The 12,500-nt window shown below is 45.5% G+C and overlaps 1 protein-coding gene across 1 annotated transcript in view; it reads left to right on the top strand.

The window, feature by feature from the left end:
- LOC121547883 (ADP-ribose glycohydrolase MACROD2) overlaps nucleotides 1-12,500 on the top strand; it is a 906,379-nt gene that overhangs the window by 512,147 nt on the left and 381,732 nt on the right. The gene's annotated exons all lie outside the window — the stretch shown is intronic.

The raw sequence follows: 12,500 nt of genomic DNA, 5'->3' as shown, positions 1-12,500 counted from the left end.
GAGGTGTCCTGGGGGAGAGAGGGGGGATGGAGGATGGGTGTGTCTAGGGAGAGAGGGAGAGAGGTGTCCTGGGGGGAGAGGGGGGGATGGAGGATGGGTGTGTCTAGGGGAGAGAGGGAGAGAGGGTCCTGGGGGAGAGGGGGGATGGAGAGATGGAGGCTGTGTGTGTCTGGGGGGAGATGGAGATAGGGTCCTGGGGGAGAGAGGGGGGAGATGGAGAGATGGAGGCTGTGTGTGTCTGGGGAGAGAGGTAGAGAGAAGGAGAGATGGAGAGAGGGGTCCTGGGGGAGGGAGGGGAGATGGATGATATGTGCCGTGGTCTGTGCTCTGTCTTCCGTGGCCTGCCTGCTTCCTGGATGGTTACACCTGGGGAAACTGGCTCTGGAGAAAAGCCAGTTCACTGTGCACTTGTTTCAGATGAGGACCTCATACTGACACTAAGGAAAATGGAGGCCCTGGTCTCTCTCTCCAGGTGTCTTCTAAGACTTAGAGGAGAAAGTTTCCAGACTTTAGAAGTTTCCAGAGGCTGTGTCTGGAGAGAGAGAGAGAGGGGTCTTTGGGAAGAAGGGAAGGCTGACTCCTGGTAGGCTCAAAGTTAGCATGGAGAATTTGTCTGTGTCCTGAATGGCACCCTATTCCCTACATAGTACACTCATTTTGACCAGAGCCCTATGGGGTGCCATTTGGGACGCTGTGGAAGTGTTGATACTTAGGAGAGTTTCTGACAGACTGTGTGTCCAGCTTCACAGGAGAGAGAGAACAGTCCATCGAGGGCCTGGGATCGGGAGAGACACTTAAGTGTTTTAGTACTATATCTCTTGACACAATGATGAAAATAATCATGGCCTCTAAACCTTCAAGCTGCATACTGGATCCTATTCCTACTAAACTGCTGAAGGAGCTGCTTCCTGTGCTTGGCCCTCCTATGTTGAACATAATAAACAGCTCTCTATCCACCGGATGTGTACCAAACTCACTAAAAGTGGCAGTGATAAAGCCTCTCTTGAAAAAGCCAAACCTTGACCCGGAAAATATAAAAAACTATCGGCCTATATCGAATCTTCCATTCCTCTCAAAATTTTTAGAAAAAGCTGTTGCGCAGCAACTCACTGCCTTTCTGAAGACAAACAATGTATACGAAATGCTTCAGTCTGGTTTTAGACCCCATCATAGCACTGAGACTGCACTTGTGAAGGTGGTAAATGACCTTTTAATGGCGTCAGACCGAGGCTCTGCATCTGTCCTCGTGCTACTAGACCTTAGTGCTGCCTTTGACACCATCGATCACCACATTCTTTTGGAGAGACTGGAAACCCAAATTGGTCTACACGGACAAGTTCTGGCCTGGTTTAGATCTTACCTGTCGGAAAGATATCAGTTTGTCTCTGTGAATGGTCTGTCCTCCGACAAATCAACTGTACATTTCGGTGTTCCTCAAGGTTCCGTTTTAGGACCACTATTGTTTTCACTATATATTTTACCTCTTGGGGATGTTATTCGAAAACATAATGTTAACTTTCACTGCTATGCGGATGACACACAGCTGTACATTTCAATGAAACATGGTGAAGCCCCAAAATTGCCCTCGCTAGAAGCCTGTGTTTCAGACATAAGGAAGTGGATGGCTGAAAACTTTCTACTTTTAAACTCGGACAAAACAGAGATGCTTGTTCTAGGTCCCAAGAAACAAAGAGATCTTCTGTTAAATCTGACAATTCATCTTGATGGTTGTAAAGTCGTCTCAAATAAAACTGTGAAGGACCTCGGCGTTACTCTTGACCCTGATCTCTCTTTTGACGAACATATCAAGACTGTTTCAAGGACAGCTTTTTTCCATCTACGTAACATTGCAAAAATCTGAAATTTTCTGTCCAAAAATGATGCAGAAAAAATTAATCCATGCATTTGTTACTTCTAGGTTAGACTACTGCAATGCTCTACTTTCCGGCTACCCGGATAAAGCACTAAATAAACTTCAGTTAGTGCTAAATACGGCTGCTAGAATCCTGACTAGAACCAAGAAATTTGATCATATTACTCCAGTGCTAGCTTCCCTACACTGGCTTCCTGTTAAGGCAAGGGCTGATTTCAAGGTTTTACTGTTAACCTATAAAGCGTTACATGGGCTTGCTCCTACCTATCTTTCCGAGTTGGTCCTGCCGTACATACCAATACGTACGCTCACGGTCACAAGACGCAGGCCTCCTAATTGTCCCTAGAATTTCTAAGCAAACAGCGGGAGGCAGGGCTTTCTCCTATAGATCTCCATTTTTATGGAACAGTCTGCCTACCCATGTGAGAGACGCAGACTCGGTCTCAACCTTTAAGTCTTTACTGAAGACTTATCTCTTCAGTAGGTCATATGATTGAGTGTAGTCTGGCCCAGGAGTGTGAAGGTGAACGGAAAGGCTCTGGAGCAACGAACAGCCCTTGCTGTCTCTGCCAGGCCGGTTCCCCTCTCTCCACTGGGGTTCTCTGCCTCTAACCCTGTTACAGGGGCTGAGTCACTGGCTTGCTGGTGCTCTTTCATGCCGTCCCTAGGAGGGGTGCGTCACTTGAGTGGGTTGAGTTACTGACGTGATCTTCCTGTCTGGGTTGGCGCCCCCCCTTGGTTTGTGCTGTGGTGGAGACCTCTGTGGGCTATACTCGGCCTTGTCTCAGGATTGTAAGTTGGTGGTTGAGGATATCCCTCTAGTGGTGCGGGGGCTGTGCTTTGGCAGAGTGGGTGGGGTTATATCCTTCCTGTTTGGCCCTGTCCGGGGTTTCTTCGGATGGGGCCACAGTGTCTCCGGACCGCTCCTGTCTCAGCCTCCAGTATTTATGCTGCAGTAGTTTATGTGTCGGGGGGCTGGGGTTAGTTGGTTATACCTGGAGTACTTCTCCTGTCTTATCCAGTGTCCTGTGTGAATTTAAGTATGCTCTCTCTAATTCTCTCGTTCTCTCTTTCTCTCTGAGAACCTGAGCCCCTAGGACCATACGCCAGGACTACCGGGCATGCTGACACCTTGCTGTCCCCAGTCCGCCTGGCCTTGCTGCTATTCCAGTTTCAACTGTTCTGCCTGCGGTTACGAAACCCCTACCTGTCCCAGACCTGCTGTTTTCAACTCTTAATGATCGGCTATGAAAAGCCAACTGAGAGACCTGAGCCCTAGGACCATACGTCGGGACTACCGGCCGTGGTGACTCCTTGCTGTCCCCAGTCCGCCTGGCCTTGCTGCTATTCCAGTTTCAACTGTTCTGCCTGCGGTTATGGAACCCCTACCTGTCCCAGACCTGCTGTTTTCAACTCTTAATGATCGGCTATGAAAAGCCAACTGAGATTTATTCCTGATTATTATTTGACCATGCTTGTCACTTATGAACATTTTTGAACATCTTGGCATGGTTCTGTTATAACCTCCACCCGGCACAGCCAGAAGAGGACTGGCCACCCCTCATAGCCTGGTTCCTCTCTAGGTTTCTTCCTAGGTTTTGGCCTTTCTAGGGAGTTTTTCCTAGCCACCGTGCTTCTACACCTGCATTACTAGCTGTTTGGGGTTTTAGGCTGGGTTTCTGTACAGCACTTCGAGATATTAGCTGATGTACGAAGGGCTATATAAAATAAAATTGATTGATTGATTGACTAGGGGAGAGGGGTCTTCACAGGAGAGAGAGAACAGTCCATCACTAGGGGAGAGGGATCTTCACAGGAGAGAGAGAACAGTCCATCACTATGGGAGAGGGATCTTCACAGGAGAGAGAGAACAGTCCATCACTAGGGGAGAGGGATCTTCACAGGAGAGAGAGAACAGTCCATCACTATGGGAGAGGGGTCTTCACAGGAGAGAGAGAACAGTCCATCACTATGGGAGAGGGATCTTCACAGGAGAGAGAGAACAGTCCATCACTAGGGGAGAGGGGTCTTGGGAGAGAAGGGGAGAAGGGGAGGCTTGCTCCTGGCCAGTTGTTGTTGATGGGAGAGAGAGAGAGGAGAGAGAGAAGAGAGAGAGAGAGATGTGTCTTGGGAGAGAGGTATTGGGGGAGGAGGAGAGGCTGGCTCCTGATTTGACCCTGTATGAAACCCAGTTCACTGTGCATCTGCTCAAGGTGAGACCTGCAGGAGCATGGAGACTCTGCTGCGCTCAGAGAAGTGATCTCACCTGTCCAATAAGACTTTGAAGAAAAGTTGAATGGACTTAAGATTCAGCTTCACTGTTCATCACATAGCATGTACATGGGAAAGGTGCTGTATTTGTATTTGTATTTATTATGGAACCCCGGCAGCAGTTACTCTTCCTGGGGTCCATCAAAACTAAGCCAGTTCATGCAATTTTAAAAACATTACAATACATTCACAGATTTCACAACACACTGTGTGCCCTCAGGCCCCTACTCCACCACTACCACAGTACAAAATCCACGTGTACGTGTTATCATTACATTGTAGTCATCTAGCAGACGCTCTTATCTTATGAATGCATACTTTAAAAAAAATAAAAAATCATACTGGCCCCCCGTGGGAAACGAACCCACATCCCTGCCGGCCAAACCCTCCCCTACCTTGGACCAATTGTGCGCCGCCCATGGGTCTCCCTGTTGCGGCCGGCTGCGACAGAGCCTGGACTCGAACCAGGATCTCTAGTGGCACTTGCATCAGTTACTTGATGTGGAATAGAGTTCCATGTAGTCATGGCTCTATGTAGTACTGTACGTCTCCCATAGTCTGTTCTGGACTTGGGGACTGTGAAGAGACCTCTGGTGGCATGTCTTGTGGGGTATGCATTGGTGTCCGAGCTGTGCGCCAGTAGTTCAAACAGACAGCTCGGTGCATTCAACATGTCAATACCTCTCATAAATACAAGTAGTGATGAAGTCAATCACTCCTCCAGTTTGAGCCAGGAGAGACTGACATGCATATTACTAATATTAGCTCTCTGTGTACATCCAAGGGCCAGCCGTGCTGCCCTGTTCTGAGCCAATTGCAATTTGCAAGTCCTTTTTGTGGCACCTGACAACACGACTGAACAGTAGTCCAGGTGTGTCAAAACTAGGGCCTGTAGGACCTGCCTGTTAAGAAGGTAGAGCAGTGCTTTATTATGGACATACTTCTCCCCATCTTAGCTACTGTTGTCAATATGTTTTGACCATGACAGTTTACAATCAAGGGTTACTCCAAGCAGTTTAGTCACCTCAACTTGCTCAATTTCAATATTATTTATTACAAGATTTAGTTGAGGTTTAGGGTTTAGTGAATGATTTGTACCAAATACAATGCTTTTAGTTTTAGAAATATTTAGGACTAACTTATTCCTTGCCACCCACTCTGAAACTAACTTAATAAAGAGTTGCAGTCATTTCAGTCGCTGTGGTAGCTGACATTTATAGTGTTGAGTCATCCGCATACATAGACATTAGTAAAGATTGAAAAAAGTAATGGGCCTAGACAGCTGCCCTGGGGAATTCCTGATTCTACCTGGATTATGTTGGAGAGGCTTCCATTAAAGAACACCCTCTGTGTTCTGTTAGACAGGTAACTCTTTATCCACAATATAGCAGGGGGAGTAAAGCAATAACACATAAAAAAAATTCCCAATAGTTTACTAAGGGTTGGTAACAGGCTAATTGGTCGGCTATTTGAGCCAGTAAAGGGGGCTTTACTATTCTTAGGTAGCGGAATTACTTTTGCTTCCCTCCAAGCCTGGGGCACACACATTCTAGTAGGCTTAAATTGAAAATATGGCAAATAGGAGTGGCAATATCGTCCGCTATTATCCTAAGTAATTTTTCATCTAATTTGTCAGACCCCGTGGCTTGTCATTGTTGATAGACAACAATTTTTTCACCTCTTCCACACTCACTTTACGGAATTCAAAATTACAGTGCTTGTCTTTCATAATTTGGTCAGATATACTTGGATGTGTAGTGTCAGCGTTTGTTGCTGGCATGTCATGCCTAAATTTGCTAATCTTGCCAATGAAATAATAATTGAAGTAGTTGGCAATATCAGTTGGTTTTGTGATGAATGAGCCATCTGATTCAATGAATGATGGAGCTGAGTTTGCCTTTTTTCCCAAAATTTCATTTAAGGTGCTCCAAAGCTTTTTACTATCATTCTTTATGTCATTTATCTTTGTTTCATAGTGTAGTTTCTTCTTATTTTTATTCAGTTTAGTCACATGATTTTTCAATTTGCAATACGTTTGCCAATCGGTTGTGCAGCCAGACTTATTTGCCATTCCTTTTGCCTCATCCCTCTCAAACATACAATTTTTCAATTACTCATCAATCCATGGGGATTTAACAGTTTTTACAATCATTCTCTTAATGGGTGCATGCTTATTAGTAACTGGAATAAGCAATTTCATAAATGTGTCAAGTGCAGGGTCTGTTTGCTCCTCATTACACACCACAGACCAATATATTTTCTTTACATCAACAACATAGGAATCACTACAAAACGTATTGTATGACTTCTTATACACATGATGATTTAATTCCTGTACTGTTTGTAACTACCCCGGTAGGTTGACTGATAACATGAACCAGGTTGCAGGCACTGGTTACAGTTTGAAGTGTTATCTTGAGTGGGCAGCCTGATGAAAGCCAGTCAATATTTAAATCACCCAGAAAGTATATCTCTCTATTGAGATCACATACATTATGATGTGTGTGTCTGGGAGAGGTGTCCAGGGGAGATAGAGGTGTCCAGGGGAGATAGAGGTGTCCAGGGGAGATAGAGGTGTCCAGGGGAGATAGAGGTGTCCAGGAGAAAGAGAGGTGTCCAGGGGAGATAGAGGTGTCCAGGGGAGAGAGAGGTGTCCAGGGGAGATAGAGGTGTCCAGGGGAGATAGAGGTGTCCAGGGGAGATAGAGGTGTCCAGGGGAGAGAGAGAGGTGTCCAGGGGAGAGAGAGGTGTCCATGGGATATAGAGGTATCCAGGGGAGAGAGAGGTGTCCAGGGGAGAGAGAGGTGTCCATGGGAGATAGAGGTGTCAAGGGGAGATAGAGGGGTCCATGGGAGATAGAGGTGTCCAGGGGAGATAGAGGTGTCCAGGGGAGATAGAGGTGTCCATGGGAGATAGAGGTGTCCATGGGAGATAGAGGTGGGCTGTGATCTGTTTCCTGTGGACTGGCTGGTTCACCTTAGCCCGGGTACCAGTCTGTTTCTGCTATCATTCCATTCCTTGCCACTCCTTGTAAAAAAACAAAAAAAAGTGGAATGATAGCACAAACAGACTTGTACCCAGGCTAGGTTCACCTGGCCCTGGAGAAAATCAGGTTCACTTTGACCTCTCAGAGATGTTACCAGTGCAGGTGCATCATGACAGAATAAAAGTTTTGTATGGCCTTTTTAGAAAAGTGTTGCATGGACTAATCTGCTTCCCTATAGAGAAATAGACCATTCTATAGAGTTGTGTGGGAAGATATTAGTGTGGACAATGATGGCAGATGATTAGACCACTACCCTGTGGTCCACTACCCTGTGGTCCTCTGTAGCTCAGCTGGTAGAGCACGGCGCTTGTAACGCCAAGGTAGTGGGTTCGATCCCCGGGACCACCCATACACAAAAAAAATGTATGCACGCATGACTGTAAGTCGCTTTGGATAAAAGCGTCTGCTAAATGGCATATTATTATATTATTTAGAGTTACAGAAGTGTATGTACATTTATCATGCAACGTCCTTAACATTTGAGAGAGGGGCATGTTTTGTCATGTTTGAAGAGGCATGTTTTGTCATGTTTGAAGAGGCATGTTTTGTCATGTGTGAAGAGGCATGTTTTGTCATGTGTGAAGTGGCATGTTTTGTCATGTGTGAAGAGGCATGTTTTGTCATGTGTGAAGAGGCATGTTTTGTCATGTGTGAAGAGGCATATTTTGTCATGTGTGAAGTGGCATGTTCTGTCATAAGTGAAGAGGCACGTTTTGTCTTGTGTGAAATGGCACGTTTTGTCATGTGTGAAGAGGCACGTTTTGTCATGTGTGAAGAGACATGTTTTGTCATGTGTGAAGAGGCATGTTTTGTCATGTGTGAAGAGGCATGTTTAGTCATGTGTGAAGAGGCATGTTTTGTCATGTGTGAAGAGGCATGTTTTGTCATGTGTGAAGAGGCATGTTTTGTCATGTGTGAAGTGGCATGTTTTGTCATGTGTGAAGAGGCATGTTTTGTCATGTATTTGTCATGTGTGTGTTCAGTTTTAATGGGTTCACTTTCAGTATATAGGCTTAGTCTGCTTCCCAAATAGCATCATATTCCCTACATAGTGCCCTATGGGCCCTTGTCAAAAGTAGTGCACTACATAGGGAATAGGGTGCAATTTGGGACACACAAACACAAATATATTGTGAATCACCCTCAACAACTTGTGTGATTGGAAAACATTTCTACAAGTCTTTTTAATTGAAATAAAATGTGTGTATAAAAATGATTCACTTTTTCAAAAGGTGTTTAGTTACAAGGACTCTTCAACATGTGTGAGTCTACTACAAGCATACTCTTCAACATAACAATTCTATGATATGCTTGATGATGAACATGAACTATATAGTGAGATTTCCAGGTAGTTTTCTTCACTTTAAATTACTGTTTAGCCCGACCTTCAACTGACCCCACGCTGATCCCCATGGATTATACTACACAATAAAATCATACACAACACAGACAGTAGGAGAGATAAAACATTTGAAGAATTAATTAAGCAGTTATTAGGAAAATAACTTCCTAATAACGAGACACTCCTTTTGAAACATGTCTGGAAAAGGCATTGGTCGTTACCAAACTGTTCCTGGATGGTTGGGAGAAGTTGCTCTCTGAGGATGTGTTGGTACCATTCTTTATTCATGGCTGTGTTCTTAGGCAAAATTGTGAGTGAGCCCACTCCCTTGGCTGAGAAGCAACCCCACACATGAATGGTCTCAGGATGTTATACTGTTGGCATGACACAGGACTGATGGTAGCGCTCACCTTGTCTTCTCCGGACAAGGTGTTTTCCGGATGCCCCAAACAATCGGAAAGGGGATTCATCAGAGAAAATGACTTTACCCCAGTCCTCAGCAGTCCAATCCCTGTACCTTTTGCAGAATATCAGTCTGTTCCTGATGTTTTTCTTGGAGAGAAGTGGCTTCTTTGCTGCCCTTCTTGACACCAGGCCATCCTCCAAAAGTCTTCGCCTCACTGTGCGTGCAGATGCACTCACACCTGCCTGCTGCCATTCCTGAGCAAGCTCTGCACTGGTGGTGCCCCGATCCTGCAGCTGAATCAACTTTAGGAGATGGTCCTGGCGCTTGCTGGACTTTCTTGGGAGCCCTGACGCCTTCTTCACAACAATTGAACCTCTCTCCTTGAAGTTCTTGATGATCCGATAAATGGTTGATTTAGGTGCAATCTTACTAGCAGCAATATACTTGCCTGTGAAGCCCTTTTTGTGCAAAGCAATGATGATGGCACATGTTTCCTTGCAGGTAACCATGGTTAACAGAAGAAGAACAATGATTTCAAGCACCACCCTCCCTTTAAAGCTTCCAGTCTGTTATTCTAACTCAATCAGCATGACAGAGTGATCTCCAGCCTTGTCCTCGTCAACACTCTCACCTGTGTTAACGAGAGAATCACTAACACGATGGCAGCTGGTCCTTTTGTGGCAGGGCTGAAATGCAGTGGAAATGTTTTTGGCATTTTCATGGCAAAGAGGGACTTTGCAATTAATTGCAATTCATCTGATCACTCTTCATGACATTCTGGAGTATAAGCAAATTGCCATCATCAAAACTGAGGGAGCAGACTTTGCGAATATTAGTATTTGTGTTATTCTCAAAACATTTGACCACGACTGTATGTGACGGTAACACTGAGGTCAGACTCTCCGTGATAACCTCTAGTGCCATCTGAGTGTTCCAGTTTAGTGCAGGTTGATGGACAGAGCAAAAAAGGTCTTACAGAGATTTAAACAAAATAATAAAAAATATAATACGTCTGTCTGTTTGTCCCCCTCTTCCTCCTCATCATTTTCCCTTATTCTCCTCCAGTGTGTTGTTCACAGCCCTTACAGAGAGACACCAATATGTCTGTTTGTTCTCCTCCTCTGTTCTTCTCCCCCTGCTTCTCCCTAGTGTGATATTATCATCTAGCGTCTGGTGACAAGGGTTTTTACAGGACAACATGAGGAGTTTTTTTTTGTGATGTTTCACTATGATTGATAAGGGGGCTCTCTGAGGGGCGTCGGGCTGATAATGTGGATTCTATTTCTCTGCCTTCTCCTGTAAGACATACCATCGATCACACCCATCCAACGGCCTTAACACACATACACATAACACACATGCGAGCACATACGGACAAACACACACACATGAATGAGACGTGGGAACACACACATGCGTGTGCGCACACACAGGTGTTAACCCGGTCAATTAAAACCTTCGTGGGCGGGGCTTTATCCAGGGGTCCTACAAACCAGGAAGCAGGACACACATCAACTAGGGAAGGAACATTCTCAACAGAATTGGAACACAAATCCTTCATCATAACACTAAGACCTCCTACCACAATAAACCATCTGCATTATGACAGTAAGACCTCCTACCACAATAAACCATCTACATTATGACAGTAAGACCTCCTACCACAATAAACCATCTACATTATGACAGTAAGACCTCCTACCACAATAAACCATCTGCATTATGACAGTAAGACCTCCTACCACAATAAACCATCTGCATTATGACACTTAGACCACAGAGGACATATAAAACAATACACCATCCAGAGTATAACGTTGGTACATAACTGTCCCTTAGCTGATGATACACTACATGATCAAAAGTATGTGGTCGTCGAACAGCTCATTCCAAAATCATGTGCATCAATATGGAGTTGGTCCCCTTTGCTGCTATAACAGCCTCCACTATTCTGCGAAGGCTTTACACTAGATGTTGGAACATTACTGTGGGGACTTGCTTCCATTCAGCCGCAAGAGCATTAGTGAGGTCGGGTACTGATGTTGGGTGATTGGGCCTGGCTCGCAGTCTGCGTTCCAATTAATCTCAAAGGTTTTCGATTGGGTTAAGGTCAGGGCTCTGTGCAGGACAGTCAAGTTCTTCCACACTGATCTCAACAAACTATTTCTGTGTGGACCTCGCTTTGTCATGCTGAAATAGGAAAGGGGCCTTCCCCAAACTGTTACCACAAAGTTGGAAGCGTTAAGAATTCCCTTCACTGGAACTAAGGGGCCCAGCCCGAACCATTAAAAACAGCAACACCAAACTTTACATTTGGCACTATACATTCGGGCAGGTAGCATTCTCCTGGCATCCGCCAAACCCAGATTCATTCGTCGGACTGCCAGATGTTGAAGCGTGATTCATCACTCCAGAGAACGCTTTTCCACTGCTCGAGAGTCCAATGGCGGCGAGCTTTACACCACTCCAGCCGACACTTGGCATTGCGCATGGTGATCCTAGGCTTGTGTGCGGCTGCTCGGCCATGGAAACCCATTTCATGAAGCTCCCGACGAACAGTTCTTGTGCAGATGTTGCTTCCAGAGGCAGTTTGGAACTCGGTAGTGAGTGTTGCAACCGAGGACAGACAATTTTTACGCGCTTCAGCACTTGGCGGTCCCATTCTGTGAGCTTGTGTGGTCTACCACTTTGCGGCTGTGCCGTTGTTGCTCCTAGATGTTTCCACTTCACAATAACAGCACTTAAAGTTGACCGGGGCAGCTCTAGCAGGGCAGAACTTTGACGAACTGACTTGTTGGAAAGGTGGCATCCTATGACGGTGCCACCTTGAAAGTCACTGAGCTCTTCAGTAAGGCCATTCTACTGCCAATGTTTGTCTATGGAGATTGCATGGCTGTGTGCTCAATTTTATACACTTGTCAGCAACGTTTGTGGCTGAAATAGCCAAATCCACTAATTTGAAGGGGTGTCCACATACTTTTGCATGGGAGATTACAGGCAGTGTGTGTTACGCCAAGGGTGTCTACTTTGTGTGTGTGTGTGTGTGTGCGCGTGTGTGTATATGTGTGTGTGGCTACTCTGTGGAGGCGTTATGAGATCCGAACAGTAGCTAATGTATTTCTTGCTGAGCCTCTTTCTGTCAATATTTACTTGCAGCAGGGGCCTCTTGCCACAGTTGCCAATAACACTAGCAGCACTTGCAACAGACCCATAAGGCACCTATGATAATGAGGGAGGGTAAAGAGAGTCTGTTTGGGCCTATCTGGGGACCAAACAGGACAATATACCAGTAAAGACCCTGTAGTAAGAGAAGCATCAGTGTTTTCCATGGGTTGTGGAAGCTGTATCCGTTCAGTGTAAGACAAATCTGTCCTCAGGGTGACTTACCTGTAACTTGACATGACACATGGCTGTTACTAGCACACAACAGCTAGCTAGCTAGCACACCACAGCTAACTAGCTAGCACACCACATCTAACTAGCACACAACAGCTAACTAGCTAGCGCATTACAGCTAACTTGCACACCACAGCTAGCTAGCTAGTACACCACAGCTACCTAA

The sequence above is a fragment of the Coregonus clupeaformis genome, chromosome 31 (genome assembly GCF_020615455.1).
Source record: "Coregonus clupeaformis isolate EN_2021a chromosome 31, ASM2061545v1, whole genome shotgun sequence".
Taxonomy (NCBI): Eukaryota; Metazoa; Chordata; class Actinopteri; order Salmoniformes; family Salmonidae; genus Coregonus; species Coregonus clupeaformis.
Note: the sequence above shows the minus strand (reverse complement) of the source record. Positions and strands in the feature narration are given on the sequence as shown.